Source organism: Leucoraja erinacea, chromosome 9, assembly GCF_028641065.1.
Source record: "Leucoraja erinacea ecotype New England chromosome 9, Leri_hhj_1, whole genome shotgun sequence".
Taxonomy (NCBI): Eukaryota; Metazoa; Chordata; class Chondrichthyes; order Rajiformes; family Rajidae; genus Leucoraja; species Leucoraja erinaceus.
Genome location: NC_073385.1, coordinates 29900103 through 29924112, shown reverse-complemented (window position 1 = coordinate 29924112; position 24010 = coordinate 29900103). Strand labels below are relative to the sequence as shown.

At 42.3% G+C, this 24010-nt stretch overlaps 1 protein-coding gene across 2 annotated transcripts in view; it reads right to left on the bottom strand.

Annotated features, from left to right (window-relative positions):
- LOC129700189 (E3 ubiquitin-protein ligase pellino homolog 2) overlaps positions 1-7744 on the bottom strand; it is a 106374-nt gene extending 98630 nt beyond the window's left edge. The window contains exon 1 of one of the 2 annotated variants that reach the window (XM_055640463.1): positions 7528-7744. The gene's annotated coding sequence lies outside the window, so the exon portion shown is untranslated. The other variant, XM_055640464.1, reaches the window with a different exon arrangement.
- Between the last annotated feature and the right edge of the window lie 16266 nt (positions 7745-24010).

Here is a 24010-nt window from a genome sequence, read left to right as displayed (position 1 = left end):
TGTAGGACAGCGTAGTCTCAGTGGGCCGAGAGGCCTGTTTCAATTATGTATCTCTAAACTAAACACACCACAGAGATCATGTGATGTCTGAAGTCTGATAGATAAGAACAAACAATGAAAATGTCCAGTATCTATTTATTTATTTTTGACACTTGTACAGCAAATCAACATTAAATTTGAGATTATAGCACAATGGGTTTAAATTTGGTTAGGATGCTTTTCCTTGAAACTATCCTCTTTCCTCTCTCAATCACTAAGAGTTCTTAATATAAAAGCATTTTGATTCTACATGTCTGTGCTGTCGTGAAGAATTTGTTGTTACGCCCTCTTCCCCACTTCATTGGCAATTTTAATTTGGTGAACTACTTTATCATATTTCATCAATGTTCTATATTTTTTAGAGATCAAGTCAAAATGCATGGAAGCAGATTAAAAAAAATAGACGACTTGAAAATTAATTTAGTTACAAGACCAGACTCTGTATGAAGGGTAAGAATGTGACAAGTCCGAGATGGATTAAGTTGAGCTCATCGCTGCATATGGACTTATTAATGACATCGTAACAGTCGAGGAGAAAGATTGACAGTGATTCTGATTTTTTTTTTTTTAACATATTTCAAACAAGCAAGTAAACAAATGACACAGACCAGACCCCATCTACACCACAGAGCCTCAAAAAAGCAGCCAACATAATCAAACACATCCCACCATGGTCATTCCTTCTTCTCCCTGCCCCTGTAAGGCGAATATACACACTTTTAAAAGCACACACCACCAGACACTGGAACAGCTTTTTAAAGGGCCTGTCCCACTTAGGCAATTTTTCAACAGACTGCCGGCGACTGATAATTTACCGGCAGTCGCATGAAAAACCGGAAACTGGAACGGCGACTGTGTAGAGTGGAACACACACACATCGGAAAGGCAGGGGCCAGGGCAAGCGGGGAGGGGAGGGGTGTCTGAAATTCACACGGTGCAAAGCCAAGGTGATACAGACACACACCGCGATGAACAGGAAGGTTCAGACAGCTAGCACAGTGTACGGTAAGGTGGGAGGGGGGAGAAAAAGAAGGAGTGGAGGCACTTTTAAGAAGCCAGACAATTTTTAATAAGCCAGAGATACACAGCTGTGAAGTTCGGTCAGCAGAGGCGATTAACTAAAACCACCTACGACTACATTGACTACCTATAACTACATGGCGACCCCACTACAACTGCAACTTCAACTACAGGATTATCGATTTTCTCCATGGTGACCAATTTTTGGTCACAGAAAAATTTTCAACATGTTGAAAAATTTGCGGCGACCATACCGAGGCCGCAACTAGTTCCCAGAATGCGGGAACTCCTCGCGACCATGAAGGAGACTCACCAGAGACCACCAGCGAACATGTGGCAAGCGCAGTTTCCTGCACTCGCCTAAAAGGGACAGGCCCATCATGCTTCTGAATGTTCCTTCCATAAGCTAGGGCACAGTCACAATTCTCCAACGTACCCAATTGTGGATATTGGACTTTCCCTCTGGAACCATTAAGTTTCAATGCTGAGCAACTATATGCTGCACTCTATCGCTTCCGCTTTGCTCTACCTGTTGTACTTGAATTTGGCTTGATTGCATTTATGTACAGTATTGTCTGATTTGATAGCACATAAAGAAAGTGTTTCACTATATCTCTGCACACGCAACGATGATAAACCTAAAGAAAAAGGATTTTGGAATGGTCTCGTATTTTCCATCCAAGATCTCTCCACGGGTGTTTTATTGTAACATCCTCAGCTACATGTTGTTTTCACAGCTACGTGTTTATCTCATAGCTAGTCACACCACGACCCTGTTTACCACCAAAGTTTAAGAAAAGAGATGCATGCATGCATCCAGTGGAGAGTTACTATCTTGGCATGCACCTGTTTTTTTGAAAACCATGCCGGAAAAAAAGAGCAGCCAAGTTGGTACAATGACGTATTGAACCACCCAAGGGGTTACTTTGACCTGGATTCTGCCGTTGTTATGAGAGCAAAGCTGTCAGCATTTGCTGTCATTAAGCAAGGGAACTGACAGTAACTGCTGCAGCATACACTTGTGCAGTGAAAGGCTAATGTCCAGAAGCTAAGTGACTTCCTGCTCACACGCAGGTTTGCAACTTTCCAGCATTCATCAGCGAACTGATTAACACTTGAAAGGCAGAGAATTTTCTCAACACAAGTCGTTTTATGCTCACTGCTCACATGAGTTTGAAACCGAAATAATATCAACTCCATTTGCGGGGGTATCACTATCAACCAGATCAACAACGGTGAGACAAAGTACACGAAAGAGATTGAGAACTTCATGCCATGACAAATTAACCTTAACATCACAAATAAGAACGAGCTCAAGAGACAAGAGTGTTTTATTGTCATATGTCCCAGATTGAGCAATGAAATTCTTACTTGCTGCATCACAACAGAATATATAAACATAGTACACTAAACAATATGATAAATGAGAGAAAAAAGTTCCATGTGTATATATACATGCACACACACTCACAGGTACACACAAATATAGTGCCCTCCATAATGTTTGCGACAAAGACCCATCATTTATTTATTTGCCCCTGTACTCCATAATTTGAGATTTGTAATAGAACAAATCACATGTGGTTAAAGTGCACATTGTCAGATTTTATTAAAGGGTATTTTTTTATACATTTTGGTTTCACCATGCAGAAATAACAGCTGTGTTTATACACAGTCCCCCCCATTTCAGGGCACCATAATGTTTGGGACACATACACTCAAAAAATAAACAATAATCATGCAGTAATAATCATAATAATCTATTGTAGTTCAGAGCTTATTTATGGTTGTAGTGTTTAATAGCCTGATGGCTGTAGGGAAGAAGCTGTTCCTGAACATGGATATTTTACAGTTTTCAGGCTCCTGTACCTTCTTCCCAATGTCAGTGGTGAAATGAGTGTGTGGCCAGGATAGTGCGGGTCTCTGATGATGCTGGCGACCTTTTTGAGGCAGCAACTCTGATAAATCCCTTTGATGCTGGCGATGGACTGGGCAGTGTTTACAACTTTTTGCAGTCTTTTCCACTCCTGGGCGTTCAAGTTGCCGAACCAGGTCACGATGCAACCAGTCAATATGCTCTCTACTGTGCACCTGTATACGTTCAGGAGAATCATTGTTGACATACAGAATCACCATAATCTTCTCAGGAAGTAGAGGCGTTGATGTGCTTTATTTATAATTGTATCAGTGTGCTGGATCCAGGAAAGATCTTAGGAAATATGCACGCCCAGGAATTTTTATTCACTCCAACATCGTGCCGTCGATATAAACAGGATTGTGGGTCCTCATCCTTCCTCTTCCAAAGTCCATAATCAGTTCATTGGTTTTGCTGCTATTGAGAGCCAGGTTGTTGTGCTGGCACCATTTGGTCAATCGATCGATCTCACTTCTATACTCTGACCCATCACCATCTGTAATTCGTCCCACAACAGTGGTGTCGTCGGCGAACTTGAAGAAGGAGTTCGCACTATGTCCGGCTCGACAGTTATGAGTATAGACTGAGTAGGGCAGGGAGCTGAGCACGCAGAGAAATACACTGAGGAACATATACCGAGTGAGTCATCATTACGGAAAAATTATGTTGTTGTGCAGAAAATTAGAGATGAAGTTGCAGGCAACAAAATATGGATCTCAATAGACAAGACAACCGATGCTGTGGGGAGATATGTTGCCAATGTAGTCATCGGTACACTGGAGGCAGGTCAACCATCAAAGGAGTATTTGTTGACACTGGAAGTATTGGAGAAGTCAAACAGCTCAACTATTGCTCAGTTATTTACATCTTCACTTGCTGTACTTTGGCCAGAAGGTATAAAACACAAGAATACAACACAATTTATTGTCATTTGAGCCTCAGTGAGGCTCAAACGAAATTCCGTTTCCACAGCCATACAAACAAAGACAATTTCCTACAGACATACACACAATTTAATTCACACCAACATCCATCACAGTGAACCCACTGCGATGGAAGGCAAAGTCTTTTCTCTCCCCTGTACTCCATTTCTCTCCCGACGTCCAAGCCCCAGGCGGTTTACGGCCCCGCTCCCGGTCTAAATGTCACAGTTTTGGAGCCCCCGGCGGGCGCTGTAATGTCCCACGGCCATGAAGCCGCGCCAAGCGATGCACATCCCCACTCCGGGTCATTCCAACCCTGCGACACGGGCTGGAGAAGTCGCGTTGCGGGAGCTCCAGGAAGCGGTCTCTCCACCCGGACCCGCGAGCTCCCGATGTCCCAGTCCACCGGACCTGCAGCTGCGTTGCTGGAGCCTCCGAGTCACAGGAGTCGAGTCGCAGCAGCACGTCACCACCGCTCCCCACGCTCCGAGGCCGGCCAGCCCCTTGATGGTGTGTTCGCAGCTTTGCAGTCTCCCGAGCCCACGGGTCGTTCAGGTTGGAGGCCGCTCCACGGTGCTAGGCCTCAACGACAACGGAGACCCGACAGGGAAGAGATTTTAAACAGGGAAGATATTCCCCCCCCCCCCCCCCCCCCCCCCCCCGCATATACACAGTTAAAAACACGATCAAAAAACACAAACAACTACATTTAACTAGACAAAAAATTAAAAAAAGACAGACAGGCTGTAGGGGCCGCTGCAACGGACGAGTCGCGCCGCAGAAGAATGTTCTTCTGTTTGTGACTGATACATCTCCGTACATGGAAAAAAAGCTGCTCGTGCTCTTAATGTTTTCTTTCCCAAAATGTTGCATTTGACATGCTTAGCTCAAGGACTTCATAGAATTGCCAAGCACATACGTAACTTGTTTCCAAATGTCAATCGCCTAGTTTCCAATGTCAAGAAAATCTTCCTCAAAGCACCGTCACGTGTGCAGTTGTTCAAGGAAATGGCACCCGAGATTCCACTACCTCCTCAGCCTGTTTTGACTAGGTGGGGTACATGGATCTCTAATATGCTGTACTCTACTATGCTGCAAATTTTGAAAAGATAATGGAAATCATTTACTGTTTTAAAGGAGAAGAATCTGCTGCAGTCAGGATCGTCAGTGAAATCATGCAGAAAAAAAAAATCCCTTCACCACGATCTTGTGTTTATTGCTTCCAATTTTGCAAACTTCCCACAAGCTATCCCTTCCCTTGAGAAACGCGGTGAAACATTAGTAAATAACTTGCCGGTTTTCAACAAAGTAACTGACGATATTCTTAAATTTCCCAGTGATATAGGTACAGACATACAAGGAAAATGTGAGAGTGATTTTAGCAAACAAAGATCTTGAAGAAATACAAAACATAGCTAAAGTTCTCAAAGGTAGTTGTTATGCACAAGATATCGAATATAGCGTCTGTAGCTTGTTTCGGGTATGCACCGGTGACCTCAGCTGGGGTAGAGAAGATGTTTTTCACAACTGAAGTGTATTCTGTGTGACAGATGGCATGGTTTAACACAAGATAATTTGGAAAAAAAAATGCTAGTAATTATGTGTGTAGATTGGTTATTGCATGTGAACCAATCAGAGTAATGTACTACCACTAACTCCACCCTATTAAACACTTTATATTAACATTCACTTCCTATATTACGTAGTCACATTAGTGGTAGAGTGGAACTAACATGCATTGTACTGTGCCATTATGACTGATGATTAAAGCTGACTTAAACACCAGACAGTGTCTGTACAGTTGTTTACAATGTGCAACCAGGCAACTTTCGTCATTGAATGCAGTATACTATATTATCATTTTTAACCATATTTTAAAATACATGCCTTTTTCGTAATTTCATTATCTTTTTCCTTGCCTATTTCAGAGTTTTTTTAGTGCCTAAACATCTACTGATGAACAACTGCTACTGCTGGGCTAGTCAAGTCATCTTCCTGCAATTCACAATCTGAATATTTTTGAGTACCATCTGATCTGTTACATAGACAATAGGTGCAGGAGGAGGCCATTCGGGGAGAGAATTAAGAGGGATCTCAGGAGGCAACTGTTTCACTCACAGGCTAGTCCGTGTCTCGAATGAGCTTCCTCGCTATGGAAGTGGAAACAAATACGACTTTCAAAGACATTCGGACTGATATAGGGACACATTTCATTTAAAAGTTTAGAAAAATCTAGGATTTTTAAATTTCATTGATTGATACATTTAACAGGTGTGGGTGTTTCTGAATGTCAGCCATTTTAAAGCATATAGATGGGAAGGTGGGATAAAAAATGTAGACAAATGGGACCAGTGTGTGCCAACTAGGTTGGCATGGACAAGATGGACTGAAAGGCTTTTTTCATGTTGCACCTCTATACTTATCTGAGCTTGGGGGCAGAAAGTGAGGGGAAGAGATGAAGGGGAAAAAAATTAGGTCGTGGCAATATGGGTTGTATTAAATGGGACGTGCATGAGATTAGTATAAAGTGGGTGCTTTATTTGGTGTGGACTCAAAGGACACGGAGTCATTTTTTACACAATGTTGGTACCATAATCGGCATCTGTAAATCACCCCTAGTGGAGGTACGTTGCTAGAAAAAAGTGGTCAAAGAATAAGCTCCACGGAAATAAGAAGTGGAACTCATGGGATTGCTCTGCCAGAAGCTGGCATGGTCCTGGTGGGCTGAGTGGCCTCCTGTGAGCAAGAAACCAGGGACTACATTTTTAAAGACTAGATCAAAAACAAAAAATATTACTTTTACCATTTGAAATTCACACCGGGGAGCACAGGTAACTTCGGCCAGAGCACAAATTAGTGTCTAATATTAGGTTCAGTTACAGAGAGGGGAGGCTAAACAAGTATGTGGCGGTCTGAGTCCCAGTCCAGGCTCACGCCCGAGGCCGAGACCACAGGAAAGCAGAGAGGAAATGCGAGTCGTGGGCAAGGAAATGACCCGCATTTCGATAATGTGGAGAAAACAAAGTAACTCGTGGGGGAAACCATCCCCGTCAAACCACCAATACTAAATCAACTTTTATACCTAAACTGCGTCGATATTAGATTCCTGTCAGCAAAAGAACACGGTACTACCTTCCGTGATACCGTTATTGGCGCGACTTACTTTGTAAACAACGCAGTTGAAAGATATCGGTATATTTAATACTCCTTCAATTGTCTCCGATTTCCTACTGCAGTTGGGTTAGTTTACAGATCCACACAACTGAACTAACCGTGCGAATCTTGCGTTAGCAACACACTGGTATATTTACCGTACCTTTAATTGCCTCTAATTTCCTGGTGCGACGCAGTTGGGCTGGTTTACAAATCCACATTAAATAAATAAAGTGGAACCTCTCCCACCGTGAGTGACTGCATTTCTTCTTGCAGGGCCGCTGTGAGCAAATTGCATTATTTGATAACACTGCAGCAACACAAGCCCGGATAAAGTGTTGCCCGGTTGAGCGGAGTGACAAGGCATGCGAACAAAAACGGAACTAAAAACACAGCAAAGTTTTTTTTTAAACAAGAACTGATCATCTGATTCGAGATCAGCCCAGTGAGTATGTTGGTGTTCGGAACTGTACTTACAGAGGCCTGGCTGGTGGGCTCCAGCAAGTTCTGTCGGGCTGAATTACGCTGTTGTGTAGACCAAGCGAACCTTTGGGTGGGAGGCCCTCTGTGGGGAAGTTGGCAGCTTGTGGCCAGCGACGATCGGAGAGTAAACGGCGCTGAAGCCGACGGGAAACTGATGAAGCAGCCAGAGAAGAGCAGTCCCGTCTCCTCTCCTCCTCCAACCCTCCACTCCACTCCAAATACTCCATCTTTGCTGCACACCACAGGAGCGCGTCAGTCAGGATGCCTGTTCACCACTGATTAGTGATGAGGACCTCCCCCTCCCGGGGCGGAAACACAACCCGTTTCATTATCATTATCTGCCGGGCAGCTGAAGCATTTGGTGCCGCGGAGGAAAAGTTGGTGACGGCGAGGTTGTTGTTAACTGGCGACAGATGAACCCGTGTCGTGATACCGAGGACCCGCTGTAACTCCGCCTCGTTGGTTAAACTCTTGTTCCAGGGATTCTTTAGCGTTTTCCTCACAGAAACCTCGAGGCCGCGTCCGCACTGTAGATACAAAGAGAATACAACATTTAATAAAGAAGGTCGCAGTCGCACAATTATTTACACGTGCGATAATAAAGAACTGGTGTGAATGGGTCTGTGCGGAGCCGTTATCACTTCTTCCCCAGCCAACAAGCCAGGGGCTCCACCCTTCCTTGGTCATCTGTTGGCGGCCCAGCTTTGTTCTGGCCTTTTCTTACCTCAAGTTCCCTCCCCTCTACTTTGAGTCTGAAGAAGGGTCTCAACCTGAAAAGTCACCCATCCTTTTTCACCACAGATGCTGCCTGACCCGCTGAGTCGCTCTAGCATTTTGTGTATATCTTCTCTAAACTTAAACTATTTAAGAGAAATGCCTTGTATCTATCACACACGCAACTAACTGCCATCACGGAATATGCTTATCGATAAAGTCAAGAGAGTTTAATTGTTATATGTCCCGACATGGGACAATTAAATTCTTATTTCCTGCAGCTTTCCTGGCCCACTAACATAATAAAAAGCAGATAATATGCAATCATCAAAGCATACAATAAATTAATAACAAAGGTAACCATAATAGGTAACCATAATAGCACAAAATTTCAAGTCCATGGTACAACTCAGAACATCAACCAGAACCAGAACATTATAGTTGCTGAGGTTAGTGTTGTGCAATGTTCAGGAGCCTGATGGTTGTTGGGAAGAAGCTGTTCTTGCACCTGGTGGTCACGGTTTTCAGGCTCCTGAACTTTCTTCCTGATGGTTAGAGCACTGCCTGGGTGGTGTGGTCTTTGATGATATTGGCTACTTTTTTGAGGTAGTACCAACTGTAAACCCCTTCGATGGTGGGGAGCTCAGTACCTGTGTTGGACTGGGTAATGATTACCACTTTCTGCAGTCTCCTTCACTCCTGGGCATTTCAGTTACCCAATCAGACCGCGATGCAACCATGTTCTCTAGAAGTTCAATAGAGTATTCAGTGACATGACAAATCCCCAATTTTTTGTGGGAGTAGAGGAAGTGATTTCTCCTGCTTCAGATTATCAATACGCACCCGTGCCCTACCCATAGCCTCCATGAGCCTGGTCCTCAAGTTCAAGCCGTTCCCAAACATAAGATTCCAGCACTCCCCTGCCTCCCTCAGCAATGGGCTTTTAAAAAAAATTCCAATTGCTGGTAAAGAGAGATGATAGGAAGGGGTGGGGCAAAAACGGACAGGTATAAAGTGGATTCAGACGAGGAGGGATGATTGGCAGATGGATGGAGGCAGTAGCAAAAGCATGAGTGAACTGTAACTGTTGGGAGACACAACAAGAGGAAAAGAGGAGAGAAATGTAAAGCAGAGGGAAGTATAGTGGGTAGGAATGGAGGGATAGTGGGTAGAATGGAAGGAGAAGTGGGTGAAGGTTGTCCAAGGAAAAAGTGAGACAGAGGGTGATGTAATAAATGAAAAATGAAACAAAATTTGGAATTATAAAAATTGGTATGAGATTTAAAAAATACATTTTGTTCCATGTTGAGTAATTCAGCATTAACTTTGGATTCCATGCACATGACTGAGAATTTACTGAGATGAATACGAGCCCTTGAGTCACACCGCAGCCTGGTGCCGTCATTAGTTTGTCAATAATGGAAAGTTCAGTGCAGTTTTCTAGTTTAGTTTCAGTTTCAGTTTCAGAGATACAACATGGAATCAGGACTTTCAGTCCACGGCGACATTGATCACCCATTCATACTAGTTCCATGTTATCCCACTTTCTTCAGCCACTCCCAACACAGTAGGGAATTTCTAGAGGCCAATTAACCTACAAACCCGCATGTTCTTGGTATGGGGGAGAAAACCTAAGCACCCGGAGGAAATCCACACCGTCATAGGAAGAACGTGCAAACTACACACAGGCAGCACCAGATGTCAGGATCAAACCCAGTTCTCTGGTGATGTGAGGCAGCAGCTCTATCAGCTATGCCACCAGAAGGGGACAGAACAGGCTTTAACGAATAAGTATTGGTAATAAAGTGAATACACGAGAGACTGCAGATGGTGGAATCTTGAGGGAAAAAAAAAACAAAAAGTGCTAGAGAAAAGTAGCAGGTCAGGCAGCATCTAGGAGATGCACAAGCGGCATTTCAGGTCGGGATTGATGGAGTGGATGGGGAATACCATTGTAAAATAAATTATTTTGAGACCATTTCAGTGGCGGCTATTTTACCAGTTGACACTTGGAATATAATAAATAACGAGACCAATTGCAGACCCGTTGGGTCTGTTCCCCCAATGTGCGGTTGTGTGGGGGGAGGCGGCATGCAGCGTCACACACACTAAATATCCCCCCCCCCCCGCACACATGCTAATTACGCCCCTTGATATTATATTAATTTTATTAATTTGCTCCTTTTACCCCATAACCAACCTATCTACTGACGCATAGCCCCCAACTTGCAGTCACATCTAGAGAGGGGGGGGTGGGGGTACAGAGTGAGGGCAGAGAGAGAAGGGGCAGAGCCAGATAGAGAGGCAGAAACAGAGAGAGAGGGGCAAGAGGGAGAGGGGGTGGAGAGGAGGAGAAGAGGGAGGGTGGGTGAGGGGGGGAAAGGTGGGGGAGGAGGGGAGAGAGCATGAGAGGGGAAATGAAAATAAGACAATGAAAGGTAAGCCAATTATTGCAAAGTTTCTTGCAAATTTATCAAATTTAAATGTAAAAAGTTTATTTTGCTTGTACACATATGTTGGCTTTATTTCTAAATTTCTTGTTAAAAAAGTACATTGAGTCGTAGATTCATACAGCATGGAAACAGGCCTTTTGGTCCAACTCATCCATGCCAACCAAGATGTCTCATCTAGCTAATCCCATTTGCCCAAGTTTGGCCCACATCCCACTACACTCTTCCGATCCATGTACCCGTCCAAATATCTCTGAAATGCTGTCTTTGAATGCTGATGCATTGAAACAATGACTGCTCATTCCATATACCCACCATCCTGTGTGTGAAAAAGGTGCCCCTCAAGGCCCTATTAAATCTTTACCCTCTCATCTTAAACCTATGCTACTACCTACTCTCGGTAAAATTTTGTGAGCATTCACACTATCTATCCCTCTCATGATATTATTAGGTCACCCCTCAGCCTCCTACGTCCCAAAGAATAAAGTCCTAGTCTGCCTAACATCTTCCTATATCTCAGTCCTCCAGTCCTGTCAATATCCATGTAAATCTTCCCTGCATTCTTTATGGCATCTTTTCTGCTGCAGAGTGACCAAAACTGAACACAATACACCAAGTGCAGCCTCACCAACCTAGAGGGAGTTAACAAGCAAATAATAATGAATTTGAAACCAGTTGTCTTACTTGGAAAAGGTAGTATTAGAAAGGCCCCAAATTCTATCCTACTGTGCAGCTAAATCTATTAATGCCCTTAAAGAAAATCTCTTTGTTTTTTCTGAACTTGCTGACTTATGTTTTCCATTCGAAAGTTTCTTCCCTTTTTTTGCTGTATGGTTTCCATTACACATTTATTGAGCACTGTACTCTACCAAAATCATGTCACAACATAAAGAAGAAATGAGAATGTACTAAGGTTCAACTCTCCTGAAAAGCCCTTTCCCAAATGACACAAAAGTTCTTCTGTTAATGTTGGAGCTTCCAAAATAAGTACCAACAGTTTCAAGCATTTTCAGAGCTTATAAAAAAAAATTCAAAAATGTTTACTTATAAACAGTATAAAGCATTCCTTCATTGCAAGACTGTTCACTAAATATAATGGTGTTGCAGGTCACATAACATTTATTTATTCCAGATGTGTTATGTAAAAAATCTTAATGGGAATGGATTGAGAATATTTTTATTATATTTGGAAGATTTCTGCCTCATTTGTAGTTTGCAAATTTTACCACTTATGAAATGTTAAGAGTATTTTATGTTGGTCCACCATAACAGGCAGAAAGATGCAATTTCGTTTTAAACACCGATTTTTGACATTTGGCCCCACATTTCCCTTGGGAAATTAATTAGTGAACTTCCACATGAGTATTAATGACATTCAGTAATGTCTCTCCATCACATGCCTCGACACCGCCATTGCCTTTACCGTGTCAGTCTTTCCCTCCTGTCCTCCCTGATTGAACTGGGTCTTTCTTGACAACCTGTCATTCCATAAGTTGGTGTTCCAATCTTCTATCCTCTTTGAACTTCGAGTTTCCAATGTTCATTGTCACTGCTCTTTCTTCAATCCATTCTCTCCTGAAACCCCGAATACCACCGGACTCAACCCCTTCAGTGCTCAGCTTGCCAAGCTTCATCACCCTCCATCATAGCTTTTTTTTAAACGGCTCCTGATTTTGTGTTATTCATTGTCTTTCTTCCTCTTCCACACTGCTTACACTGGCTCCCAACTCAGTGTGTTTGAATCGATTTCTGCAATTACCTATCCTACCTCCATTATTGCCTACTATCCTACTAACTGTTCAGAATCTATGCTCTTTTAACATACACAAGCACATGAACAGGACCTCCAGCCCACAAAGTCTATGCCAAACTGAACTAATCTCCTCTGCCTGCATATGATCCCTCCATCCCAGCCCTCCATTCCCAGCTAAAACATCTGAATGTGCCCATCGTATCTGCCTCCTCCTCCACCATCCCTAATAGCTCTCTGTAAAAATGCCCACTATCGTATCTGCCCCTCTCACCTCCATGCCCATCTGGGGAAAACACCACTATGACCTCCACTCTCGGGTCGGCAGAAAAAATCTGTTTGTCTGAACCTCCTTATAGCACCTTATCAGGCCTTTAACTCTTTGAACCCCCCTCTCACCTTTTTAATGAAAACTATGCAGCCTGTCTATTTTTTGTCTGTGTTTTTATGTAGTTTTTCCCACCCTGGGGGGGGAAAATGGTCTCTCCCTACTGTCCACCTTTTCTCCTATCTATAGGCCGCCCCTCACAACTCTTTACGATACGTTTTATCGGGTCTCGGCAGGAAAACAATCTAAGTTTGTGCTGCAGATGCACTGCTGCTGCTATAGCGAAATACTACCTTATCCAGGCAGAGGGAGACCGCTTTCTCGGGGCTCCTGCAAAACCCCATGTTCTGAATCCTCTCCAAAGCCCGCGCGGCTGGAATGGCCGCGGGACTTTGGTAATGAAGGGGCTCCAACACCAAGACCGGTGTGCGACTTGCTTTAATGGCCGCGGGACAATCGCCAAGCACTTTGACTCTGATAGAGTCCAGTGGAGAGATAAGCCTAACAGCATGTTTAATGTTGTGTCTGGGGTCTATTTGTGTATGGCTGCAGCTACATCATGGACCTCCAGGGGTCCAAATGACAATTAAATGACTCTTGAATGTCCTGCACTTCCAGATAGCCAGACTGAACAATACTCCAGATGAAGCCTAACCAAAGTCTTATGGCAGCTACATCATGACTTCCGAACTCTTATACTCAATGTCCCCACTGATGAAGGCAAACACACCATCTTCTTACAACTCTATTTATTCGTACCTGTATTGCTATTTTCAGGGAACAGTGGTCCTGGATTCCCAGATGCTCTGCACATCAAAGTTATTAACTCTTTGCTTTTTTACTGTAGCCTTCTTCCTTTATTCTCCTGTTGAGATTGGTAATTTCAGTTGTCTGGATGTTAAATTCTGGAATCCCCTCCATATACTCCTTTGCCTTTCCCATGTACTTTCATTAAAATATCCTTCCCTTGGCCATTACTGATCATCATTCCTAATCCTTCGCATTTACATACATTCATCTACGAATCTATTTGTCCACAGCATAGAAACCCCTCAATACATTAACATCAACCTTTAAAAGATAAGCTGTTGTTGCAAACAGTTATTAATATCTCTGTCTAAACTGTTGCATTTTCAATTTCGACTAACTGCTTTGACTTTCTGCTTGTTGAGACTGGGATCGGCAGAATTAACATTACTTAAGCATGTCTAGAAATCACAATATTGAGAAAGCTGGCCCCAGAGGTGAAGTGGATACAGATTACAGCAATGATTCCAGATGACCTTAATATGTTAATACATTTTAATTACAAATCCATTAGGGCCAAGCCTACCAGAAGCTGGTCCAAATAAGTATCCTGCAGTTATCAATCTATTGAATCTGGCTGTCTGACAACTTGGCATTCTGCTTGGTTAGAGATTTGCCCTGGAAAACCAGCCGGTTATCTGTAAGAGACAGTTCCATCAATTTATGCAAAACATGTTTTAATTCTCTTTGTACAATCTTCACAGTGAAGTTAATGGAGGTGGGTTGCTAAATGGAACCTTGGCTAACCAAGTGAAGGCAAATCATTTAGATACCGGAGCAATAAGACAGACTCTTTCCAGTATATCCAACCATTCAAGACAATTGATATGGAGACCTCTGACTGAAATCAGATCCGGATCGATGAATCTTTACATTGCTGTAAGGCTGATATTTCAAGCTTTATATTAGGAAACTTTGCAAGATGTTACAACTTGTTATTTTATTCAGGAAATATGTTTGACTTTTATGATCAAATTTAAACTTGCTCCATATTATAATATATAAAGTGCTGGAGCTGGAGATGAAACTAATGGTTTTGGGTTGTGACCCTTCTTCAGAGTCACCTATCCGTGTTCTCCAGAGATGCTGCCTGATCCATGGAGTTACTGTATAATTTTGAATTCCTCATAAAATTCCAGCATCTGTAGTTCTTCGTGTCTCTATTACAATATATACTTAGTTATCTATTACTTAGAATAAAGTGATATTCTCTCTCAACAGACCATGAGAAATTGAGTTAAATCAAATTTACTGTTAGGTGCACGAGTTTGGCAAGAAAATCTTGCTTGCAGCAACATAGACATGGAGCAATGCAACACAGGAACGGGTCCTTTGGTGCACAATGTTTGTATTGAACATGTTGCCAAGTTGAACTAATCTCCTCTGCCTGCACATGATCCATATCCTTCCATTCCCTGTAGATCCATATGCCTATTTGAAAGTCTCTTAAATGTCACCATCATATATTCCTCCATATACCTCCATTAACACGTTCCAGGTACCCACAACTTTCAAACTCAGATACCACAAATGCATAAATTATATATAGCAATGAAAAGAAAAAGACTTCGCAAAAATTAAGATATTAGTGCAAAAACAATTATTGGTGGCGCAAGAGGTGTTCCATAGTGTTCACTTGCTAAGATAGGGATAGGGTTGTGCAGCTTGGTTCAAACACCTGAGAGGAGTGTAGTTGTTCCTGAACCTGGTGGTGTGGGACTTCAGGCTTCTGTATCTCCTGCCCAATGGCAGAAACAAGATGAGGGCATGGCCCAGATGGTGGGGATGCTTGATGACAGATGTTCCCTTCTTGATGTAGATGCTTTCATGTAGATGCTTTCAATGCGAGGAACGGGTTGTACCCGTGAATTCACCATTCTCTGCAACCTCTTGCATTCCTGTGTGCTGGGAATTGCTATACCAAGCCAAGATGCAACTAGTCCGGGCACTTTAAACAGTGCATCTGTACAAGTTTGTTTGAGTATCCAGTGAGGTGCTGAATCTCTTCAAACTTCTCAGAAAGTAACGGCACTGGAACCTTTTCTACACAATTACAACGTCAAAAATAGGTCAGTTCCTTAAAATAACTACAGCAACAAAATATATAATTCTTTACAACATTGCAATAAGAATATTGTCTTAATAAAGCAACATTTCAGTCCAAAGGGAGATAAGCGATGCTGACGTTTTCCTACTGTGCACAAAGACCTAGTAAGGCCCTAAGATCTGTTAAATTGTTCTGTCATGCCAATAATCTTTTTTTGGCAGCATTAATAGGGAGCTTTAAGGAGAAGGGAAAGTACATGCAAATCTGGGGTAAAGGAAAGCTGGCTAAAAGCTTCAAAAAAGTGACAGTGTTAAAGAAGCTGACAGTCCAAAAATAGCTCAAGATGTAGTCCTCAGACATTCAACTATACTGTAGATGTAGCAGGCACACTTTTCATAACCTAAGCCGTAGGTGTATTTCACATTCCATCTGCTGTATGCAGATGGTTGTGACAAAGGTTGCAGCTATTGGTCTTGGTTGCTAGATTCTTTCCTCCCCCTCCCCCCCTCTCTCTCTTCCTTCATGCATGACGTGGCAATTGGCAACATTTGAAAATAATTTTTACTTACGACAACACTCGATTCCTTCATGTACAATCATAGAATGAAAATGCTCGAAGGTGGACAAAAATGCTGGAGAGAAGGAATAGGTGACGTTTCGGGTCGAGACCCTTATTCAGACTGTTGTCGGGGGGGGGGGGGGGGGGGGGGAATGTTCACTTATTTGTCATTTTCTCTAAATATCGGCTTCACAATTTCTTCTACGTTTGCAACATAGTTAGAGATACATAAAACATAGCTCAGGACAGGAACTGGCTCTTCAGCCCATAAATTCTGTGCCGAACATTATGCTAGGACCAATTCTCACCTGTTTGCACATAAGCCATATCCCTCCATTCCCTGCATATCCACCATACATGGTGAACAAAATCATTGAGTAAAATAAATTTAAGAGAAATAGACTTATCAATGAATATCACTACAATTATTAAATATAAATTTTTAGACAAGAAAGTTTTTAAGTCCAAGTTGCATAATCTTAAAATGAACCATATGATATCCTTTGTGTGCATCACGCAAGACTCTATAGCTGCATTCTCAGCTCTGTTTCAGCAGATGGGGGCAGTTATCCCTCTTTGGACTGACAGGATAATAATTCAAGATTATAACAAGAGATCTACATTCTTTCAAAATAAATGATGAACTGAGTCTCATGTTCCTTGACATGCATATGAATACTATGCTTTGTGATATCATTATCAGCCAAGGAGTGACATAGCATTGGCTCTGCAATCACCCAGGAGGACCAAAGCAACTTTTGGTTCCGAGTTGGCCACAATGGCGCAATGGCTTGCAGCGCCAGAGACCCGGGTTCGATCCCAACTATGGATGCTGTCTGTACGGAGTTTGTACGTTCTCCCCGTGATCAAGAGGGTTTTCTCCGAGATCTTCGGTTTCATCTCACACTCCAAAGACGTACAGGGTATGTAGGTTAATTGGCTTGATGTATGTGTAAATTGTCCCTAGTATGTGTAGGACAGTGTTAATGTGCAGGGATCGCTGGTCGGTGCGGACTCGGTGAGCCGAAGGGCCTGTTTCCGTGCTGTATCTCTAAAACTAAAACTGAACAGGCAAGATAATAAAACTATAAGCATCAAAAAATAATTTAGAATTTATTCCTCTGGCAGCTTGTTCCATACACCCACCATCTTCTGTGTGAAAAAGGTAGTATCGTAAACAGTGAAGATAATTATCAAGAATTGCAGTGGAATCATGGATAGCTAGGCAAATGTGGCTAGCTTAGATGAGGCATCTTGATCGGCATGGATGAGTTGGGCCAAAAGGCTTGTTTCCATACTGTTTGATTCCATGAACCAATGACTAGTGAAAACAACATGATAAATTCACCTTATCCAGTTGCTCATGTTAAACTATCTGCTTTAAAAAATGAATTAGAACCAGATATATGAGATAGTACGATTATATACAACACTTAAGGATTTTTTTATAATTATACAAATATGTATTTAAATAATTATTTAAAGATGTGAAACTGGAGGTTGCAGTTAAAATCCATTTAGCTGTCATTATTTTAATGCACAAAATGGTAAACGGGAGTCCTTCCAGACGTAATTAAATGAATACTAAATCACACAGCATTAATTCCATCAGGGGCAGCAGGATGCAATGATTAAAATATGCATTAAAAATGTATCCAGTTATACTAAAGTGAGATTAATCTTGAGTTTTAAACTTTGTTCATCAGCAAAATGATGGGGATATTATACTATAGCAAGAGCATTTTTTCAAGCTCATCTTAACTCTTTCTAGTACCTGTAGTAGGAAATGTAACAGAATTTCTGTAACTAATTTTCACATTCCCATCGGATCTTTGTACTCTCTCTCTCTCTGTCTCTGTCTCTCCCTGTCTCTCTCTCGAATGGTCATTATCTGTTTTACTTTAGCTAACTAGTGGCCGACTAGGAAAAGGGGAGATGCAGCGAGACCTGGGTGTCATGGTACACCAGTCATTGAAGGTAGGCATGCAGGTGCAGCAGGCAGTGAAGAAAGCGAATGGCATGTTGGCTTTCATTGCAAAAGGATTTGAGTATAGGAGCAGGGAGGTTCTACTGCAGTTGTACAGAGTCTTGGTGAGACCACACCTGGAGTATTGGGTACGGTTTTGGTCTCCAAATCTGAGGAAGGACATTATTGCCATAGAGGGAGTGCAGAGAAGGTTCACCAGACTGATTCCTGGGATGTCAGGACTGTCTTATGAAGAAAGACTGGATAGACTTGGTTTATACTCTCTAGAATTTAGGAGATTGAGAGGGGATCTTATAGAAACTTACAAAATTCTTAAGGGGGTTGGACAGGCTAGATGCAGGGAGATTGTTCCCGATGTTGGGAAGTCCAGGACAAGGGGTCACAGCTTAAGGATAAGGGGGAAATCCTTTAAAACCGAGATGAGAAGAACTTTTTTCACACAGAGAGTGGTGAATCTCTGGAACTCTCTGCCACATAGGGTAGTTGAGGCCAGTTCATTGGCTATATTTAAGAGGGAGTTAGATGTGGCCCTTGTGGCTAAGGGGATCAGGGGGTATGGAGAGAAGGCAGGTACGGGATACTGAGTTGGATGATCAGCCATGATCATATTGAATGGCGGTGCAGGCTCGAAGGGCCAAATGGCCTACTCCTGCACCTAATTTCTATGTTTCTATAATTATTTTCCAAGCCACAACACAATCTGCATTACGATCAGTATCTGAAACCGCCATTCAACTTCACTATGGTGTCCAATAGAATTTAATGAGTTATTCAGAACTAACTGAAAAAAATTGAAAATATGAACCTTGAAAGCAGTGCCAAAGCCAACATTTTTTGGTAACTTTCACTATACAAAGCTTTATTTATTTGATTGTAAAAAAACTCTGTAAAGTGATAAACAGTTAAAATCAATGGTGACAGAGAACAGATAGATCAGAAAAAAGTAGAATGAGGCCGAGTAATTATCCATTGACTGGAAGAGATCAGGAAGAGTCATTTGCCAAACAAATATTTGATCTAGCTTGCAAGATAAATATTTGCAAATATCTCTTGTAACATGATAGATTGTAGACACAAAACCACACAACGTTCTTTACACTGGTTCAGACCATGCATTGCATTTGTATGCTATCAACGGGCATTTAACAGGCCAACGGGCCTTTACAGTCAAGACTCTAGATTTTTAAGACGTTTAAATCCTGAGGTTACAAGATGGTGCCAGAAACTCTTACGTATTTAGTTTTCATTTTTAGTTTTAGACATACAGCACGGAAACAGACACTTTGACCCATCGAGTCCGCGCCAACCAGCGATCCCCACACTTTAACAGTTACAAAAAAACTAAAGACAATTTACTCACACACCGCCAATTTACCTACATACCTGAACGTCTTTGGAGAGCGTGAAGAAACCAAAGATCTTGGAGAAAACCCACGCAGTCACGGGAAGAACCTACAAACTGCATACAGACAGCACCCATAGTTGGGATTGAACCCGGGTCTCCAGCGCTGCAAGTGCTGTAAGGCAGCAACTCTACTGTTGTGCCACCATGCCGCCTCAGTGGAATCTACTAGTTTTACATTCTTGTACTTGGGTATGATTGTGCTTCTGTATAGTAATGTATTTACTGAAATGTATGCAAAAAAATAGTTTCACTGTACCTGGATACACGAGACAATGAAGGGCCATGGAACTGACAGATAGATGTACGTCCAAAATTATAAAATATTATTGAGTAATATTCAGGGGCATAGTGGCACAGCTGGTAGAGCTGCTATTTCAGCCACCGAGACACGGGTTCGATCCTGACCTTGGGTGTTGCCTGTGTGGAGTTTGCATATCCACCTGTGACCCTGTGGGTTTCTTCCAGATGCTCCAGTTTCCTCCCACATCCCAAAGACATGCGACTTCGCAGATTGACTGAACTCTGTAAATTGCTCCATGTGTACGGAGTGGATGTGAAAGTGGGATAACATAAAACTAGTGTGAACGGGTGATTGATGGCCAGTTTGGATTGCGTGGGCCGAAGGGCCTGTTTCTATGCTGGATCTCCAAGCTAAACTAAGCAGCTGGATCTAAGAAATTATAAAATAAAATAAAATAAATTATGTCATAATTAATTAGAATTCTGCTTCAAACTCATTCTGAACCACAAGGCCCTAGTACCTTCTCAGTCACTTTCTCAGTCACAAGGCCCTTTCTCAGTCACTTACTCCTGGCTATATTTTACTGAACCACAAGGTTTGATTTGAATTGTTTCAGCAACAGACCAGGAAATATATCCACTGGCCTGACGATAAAGAGGAGGGCTTATTGAATTCCTCTGGTAGTTCCACACCTGGAGTATTGTGTACAGTTTTGGTCTCCTAATTTGAGGAAAGACATTCTTGCCATAGAGGGAGTACAGAGAAGGTTCACCAGACTGATTCCTGGGATGTCAGGACTTTCATATGAAGAAAGACTGGATAGACTCGGCTTGTACTCGCTAGAATTTAGAAGATTGAGAGGGGATCTTATAGAAACTTACAAAATTCACTAATACTGCAACGGACATGGCTGGCGAGATCTGGCAGCATCTGTGAAGAGAGAAACTGAATTGACAATCACATCTATGCAAAATAATTCACGACAGAGCAAAATAATTGATCAGAACTCCTCTGTGTCACTCTTCTGCTGCTGGGTATTTTCCATCATTTTCTATTTCAGGTTTTAAGCATCTGTAGCTTTCTGTTTTCAGTTCACTCGTCTAATGATTCCAAGTACTACAGTGTCAATTATAGATTCCAATAATTTCTTCAAAATACATGTTAAAGTAATATTTATGTGCTATTTCCCAATCTGAAAACAACCAATTCCTGGATTGAGAGGTCTTTGGTAGATCTTGACTAAGGCACCTGTAATTCCTTCACATCTTTCCTTAAAACATGGCGATGAAAACCATCAAGTCTCAAGAATAGAACATCACAGCACAGAAACTGGCCCTTTGGCCCACAATGTCTGTGTTGAACATGATGCCAAGATAAAATTCTATTCTCTGCCTGCATGTGAACCATATTCCTCCATTCCCTGGTATCAATATGTCGTCCAAAAGCCACTTAAACACCACAATCATATTTGGCTCCACCACTACGCCTGGTTTTGACTGTTATTATTTTGTGATGCTAGATTGTTGGTGACATTAATTTTAGTGTTTCCATTTTCATCAGTCAGTGATGTGCCTTATTAGCTCACTGCTCATCCTAAAATCTGCCTCACTATTACAAGTCCCAAGTGTGCCAAATCTTAGAAAGAAACCACAAGCACAATAAATATAAACAGGTATATAAATTTAAATATTAAAAAAACAGAAAAAAAATGAATCATTGAAGAATTGTTACAAACTCTTAAGAAAGCTTGAAATTATTTGAATATAATGTCCAAACATTTAGACAACTTCAGAGTTACATGAAATCCACAATAATCCAGCACATATGGGACTTTAGCTCTGCGGGATGAACAAATTACATTAGAGACAATAATCTGCAGATGTTGATTTACAAAAAAAGATACAAACTGCTGGAGTAACTCATTGGGTCAGGTAGCATCGTTGGAGAACATGAATAGGTAACGTTTCAGTTCAAGACCTTTTTTCGGACAACAGTTTAGTGAGTCAGTCTGAAGAAGGGTCCTGATCCAAAATATAATCTATTCATGTTCTCGAAAGATGCTGCCAGACCCACTGAGTTACTTCAGAACTTTGTGTCTTTTTTTCAGCAGATTATATTTGCTTTTTTTTACAGATGTTGCATGGTATTACAATAAATTTCCCAGTGAAGCAGTAATATTTAAAGGGAGCACGTGGGAACCTCAGAGAGTGGGAGAAGTGTCTGGCATACTTCATCTGGTGAGTCAGATCGTGAATTGTTAGGATCTCTGTGTCACTGGATGACAGATTATCAAAGTTACTGAATGCATTATCAAAGTATCAGAGGCTTCTATTAAATTACTAGACCAGGTGCAAATTTGTTGGACCCCATCCCCCAAGGCAATATTCCACCACTGACCCATAGCCCCCAACTGCGCAGGTGCGGCTGAGGGGTTCCCGTTGTGACACCAGAGATCCCCATTACGACTCGAGTCACGGCAACCCTCCATCAACTGCACATCGCCATCCCTCTTCCTCCTCCTCCATTCCCCCTCATCCCCAGCACTCACTCCCCTTCCTCTTTATCCTCCCTCTTCTTCCCCCTCTTCTCTTCTCCTCCCCTCCCCGACTCCCTCCCTCACCTCTCCCTCCATCTCCTTTCCCCTACTCTCAGTCACTCCCTTCCTCCATAACCCCTCTCCACTCCCTACCCCCTCCTCTCCCTCTATGTCCCTGCTCCCCACTCCTCACCTCCCTCCTATCCCACTCCACCATTCTCCCTCCTCACCTCCCCCCACTGTCCTCTTCCTCTATTTGAAAATCGTGATTTTTTAATGTAAATGAGATTCGGGATCCCATTGTGACGTCATTGTGAAGTAGAACGCGGCTGATGGGCAGGGCAAGTGGAAAAAGTGGTTTGAAAAGTGTTTTTTGTAAAGTTTAAAATGTCAATAACTTGTAAAATATAACATCAATCCGAACGAAACTAGTTTGTTTTACATCCCAGGACAATGGTGAGTAAGGTGGGCCAAATATTGTAGCACTATCGTGTACTGTTTTGGCGGGGTTTTGGAATATCACACACAGGCGAGCACGCAACCAATCAAGATGAAAGTTTTAGTAATATATAGATGGCGGCGCTGGCTTAACAGCTGCGGCCCACCTGCAGTCCGTCTGTATTTTTTTTTCCTTTCTTTGTTTCTTGTCATGTTTTAGTTAATTTTGTTTTATTAAGCTGTGTACGTGTGTGGGTGGGGTGGGAGTAACCTGCTCTGGTCGCTTCCTTCGGGGTATGCGACTTTTTCCTTGGTCGTATTCCCCGTCTCCATCTGCGCCGAGGCCTAATGGTGGAGCAGCGACAGCGGTGGCGGAGACCCGACTTGGCCCTAGAGCTGTGACGGCGGCGGCGGTACCGGGGACCCGACTCGGCCCTGGAGCCGTGGCGACTGCAGCGACCACCCGCGGTGTTCGAACCGTCGCCTCGGCGCAGAGGGAGAACAAAGAGGAAGAGACCGAGACTTTAAGTTTTGCCTTCCACCACAGTGAGGAGGTGTTTGGTGAACTCACAGTGGTGGATGTTAAATTTGTGTTGATTGTGTGTTTTTGTCATTTTTAAAAAAATTATATGTATGACTGCAGGGAAATAACATTTCGTTCAGACCGGAAGGTCTGAATGACAATAAACAAATCTAAGTCTAAGTCTAAGATTTCAGAATATTTAAGAGACTATAATAATTGACATCCCCAGAAGTTCCTTGGAATTGCCCAAGGTTTACTTGAGGCTTTCCTAGCCTTTGCTTTCCACAGGTTTTCTTTGGAATTCTATGTTCATGATGGAAGTATTGGGCATTTTGACCAATGCTCATTTCCCTCCCCGGACTCCACAGGGAAACCCGTGTCAGATTACAGCCTGCTGCCAAATGGCTCAGAGCTGTAAGCAATACGCAGACTTCCATCTTCACTTATGTATGACTGACGATCACAAAGTTGATGTCAGTTTTTCAAGGGTAGTGATGGCAAATTGTAAATTTCTCCATTGTAATTGTGTAAAAACGATGGTAATATCTTTACTCAAGGAATCCAAAACTCCTCCTGTTTTCTGTCCTTTGAAATGGCTTTATAATCTATAATACTTGCTGCTACGTCTCTGTAATGGGTACAATGTTGCTTTCTCTAAAATAGATTTGAATCTCTAATTAATTAATTAATTT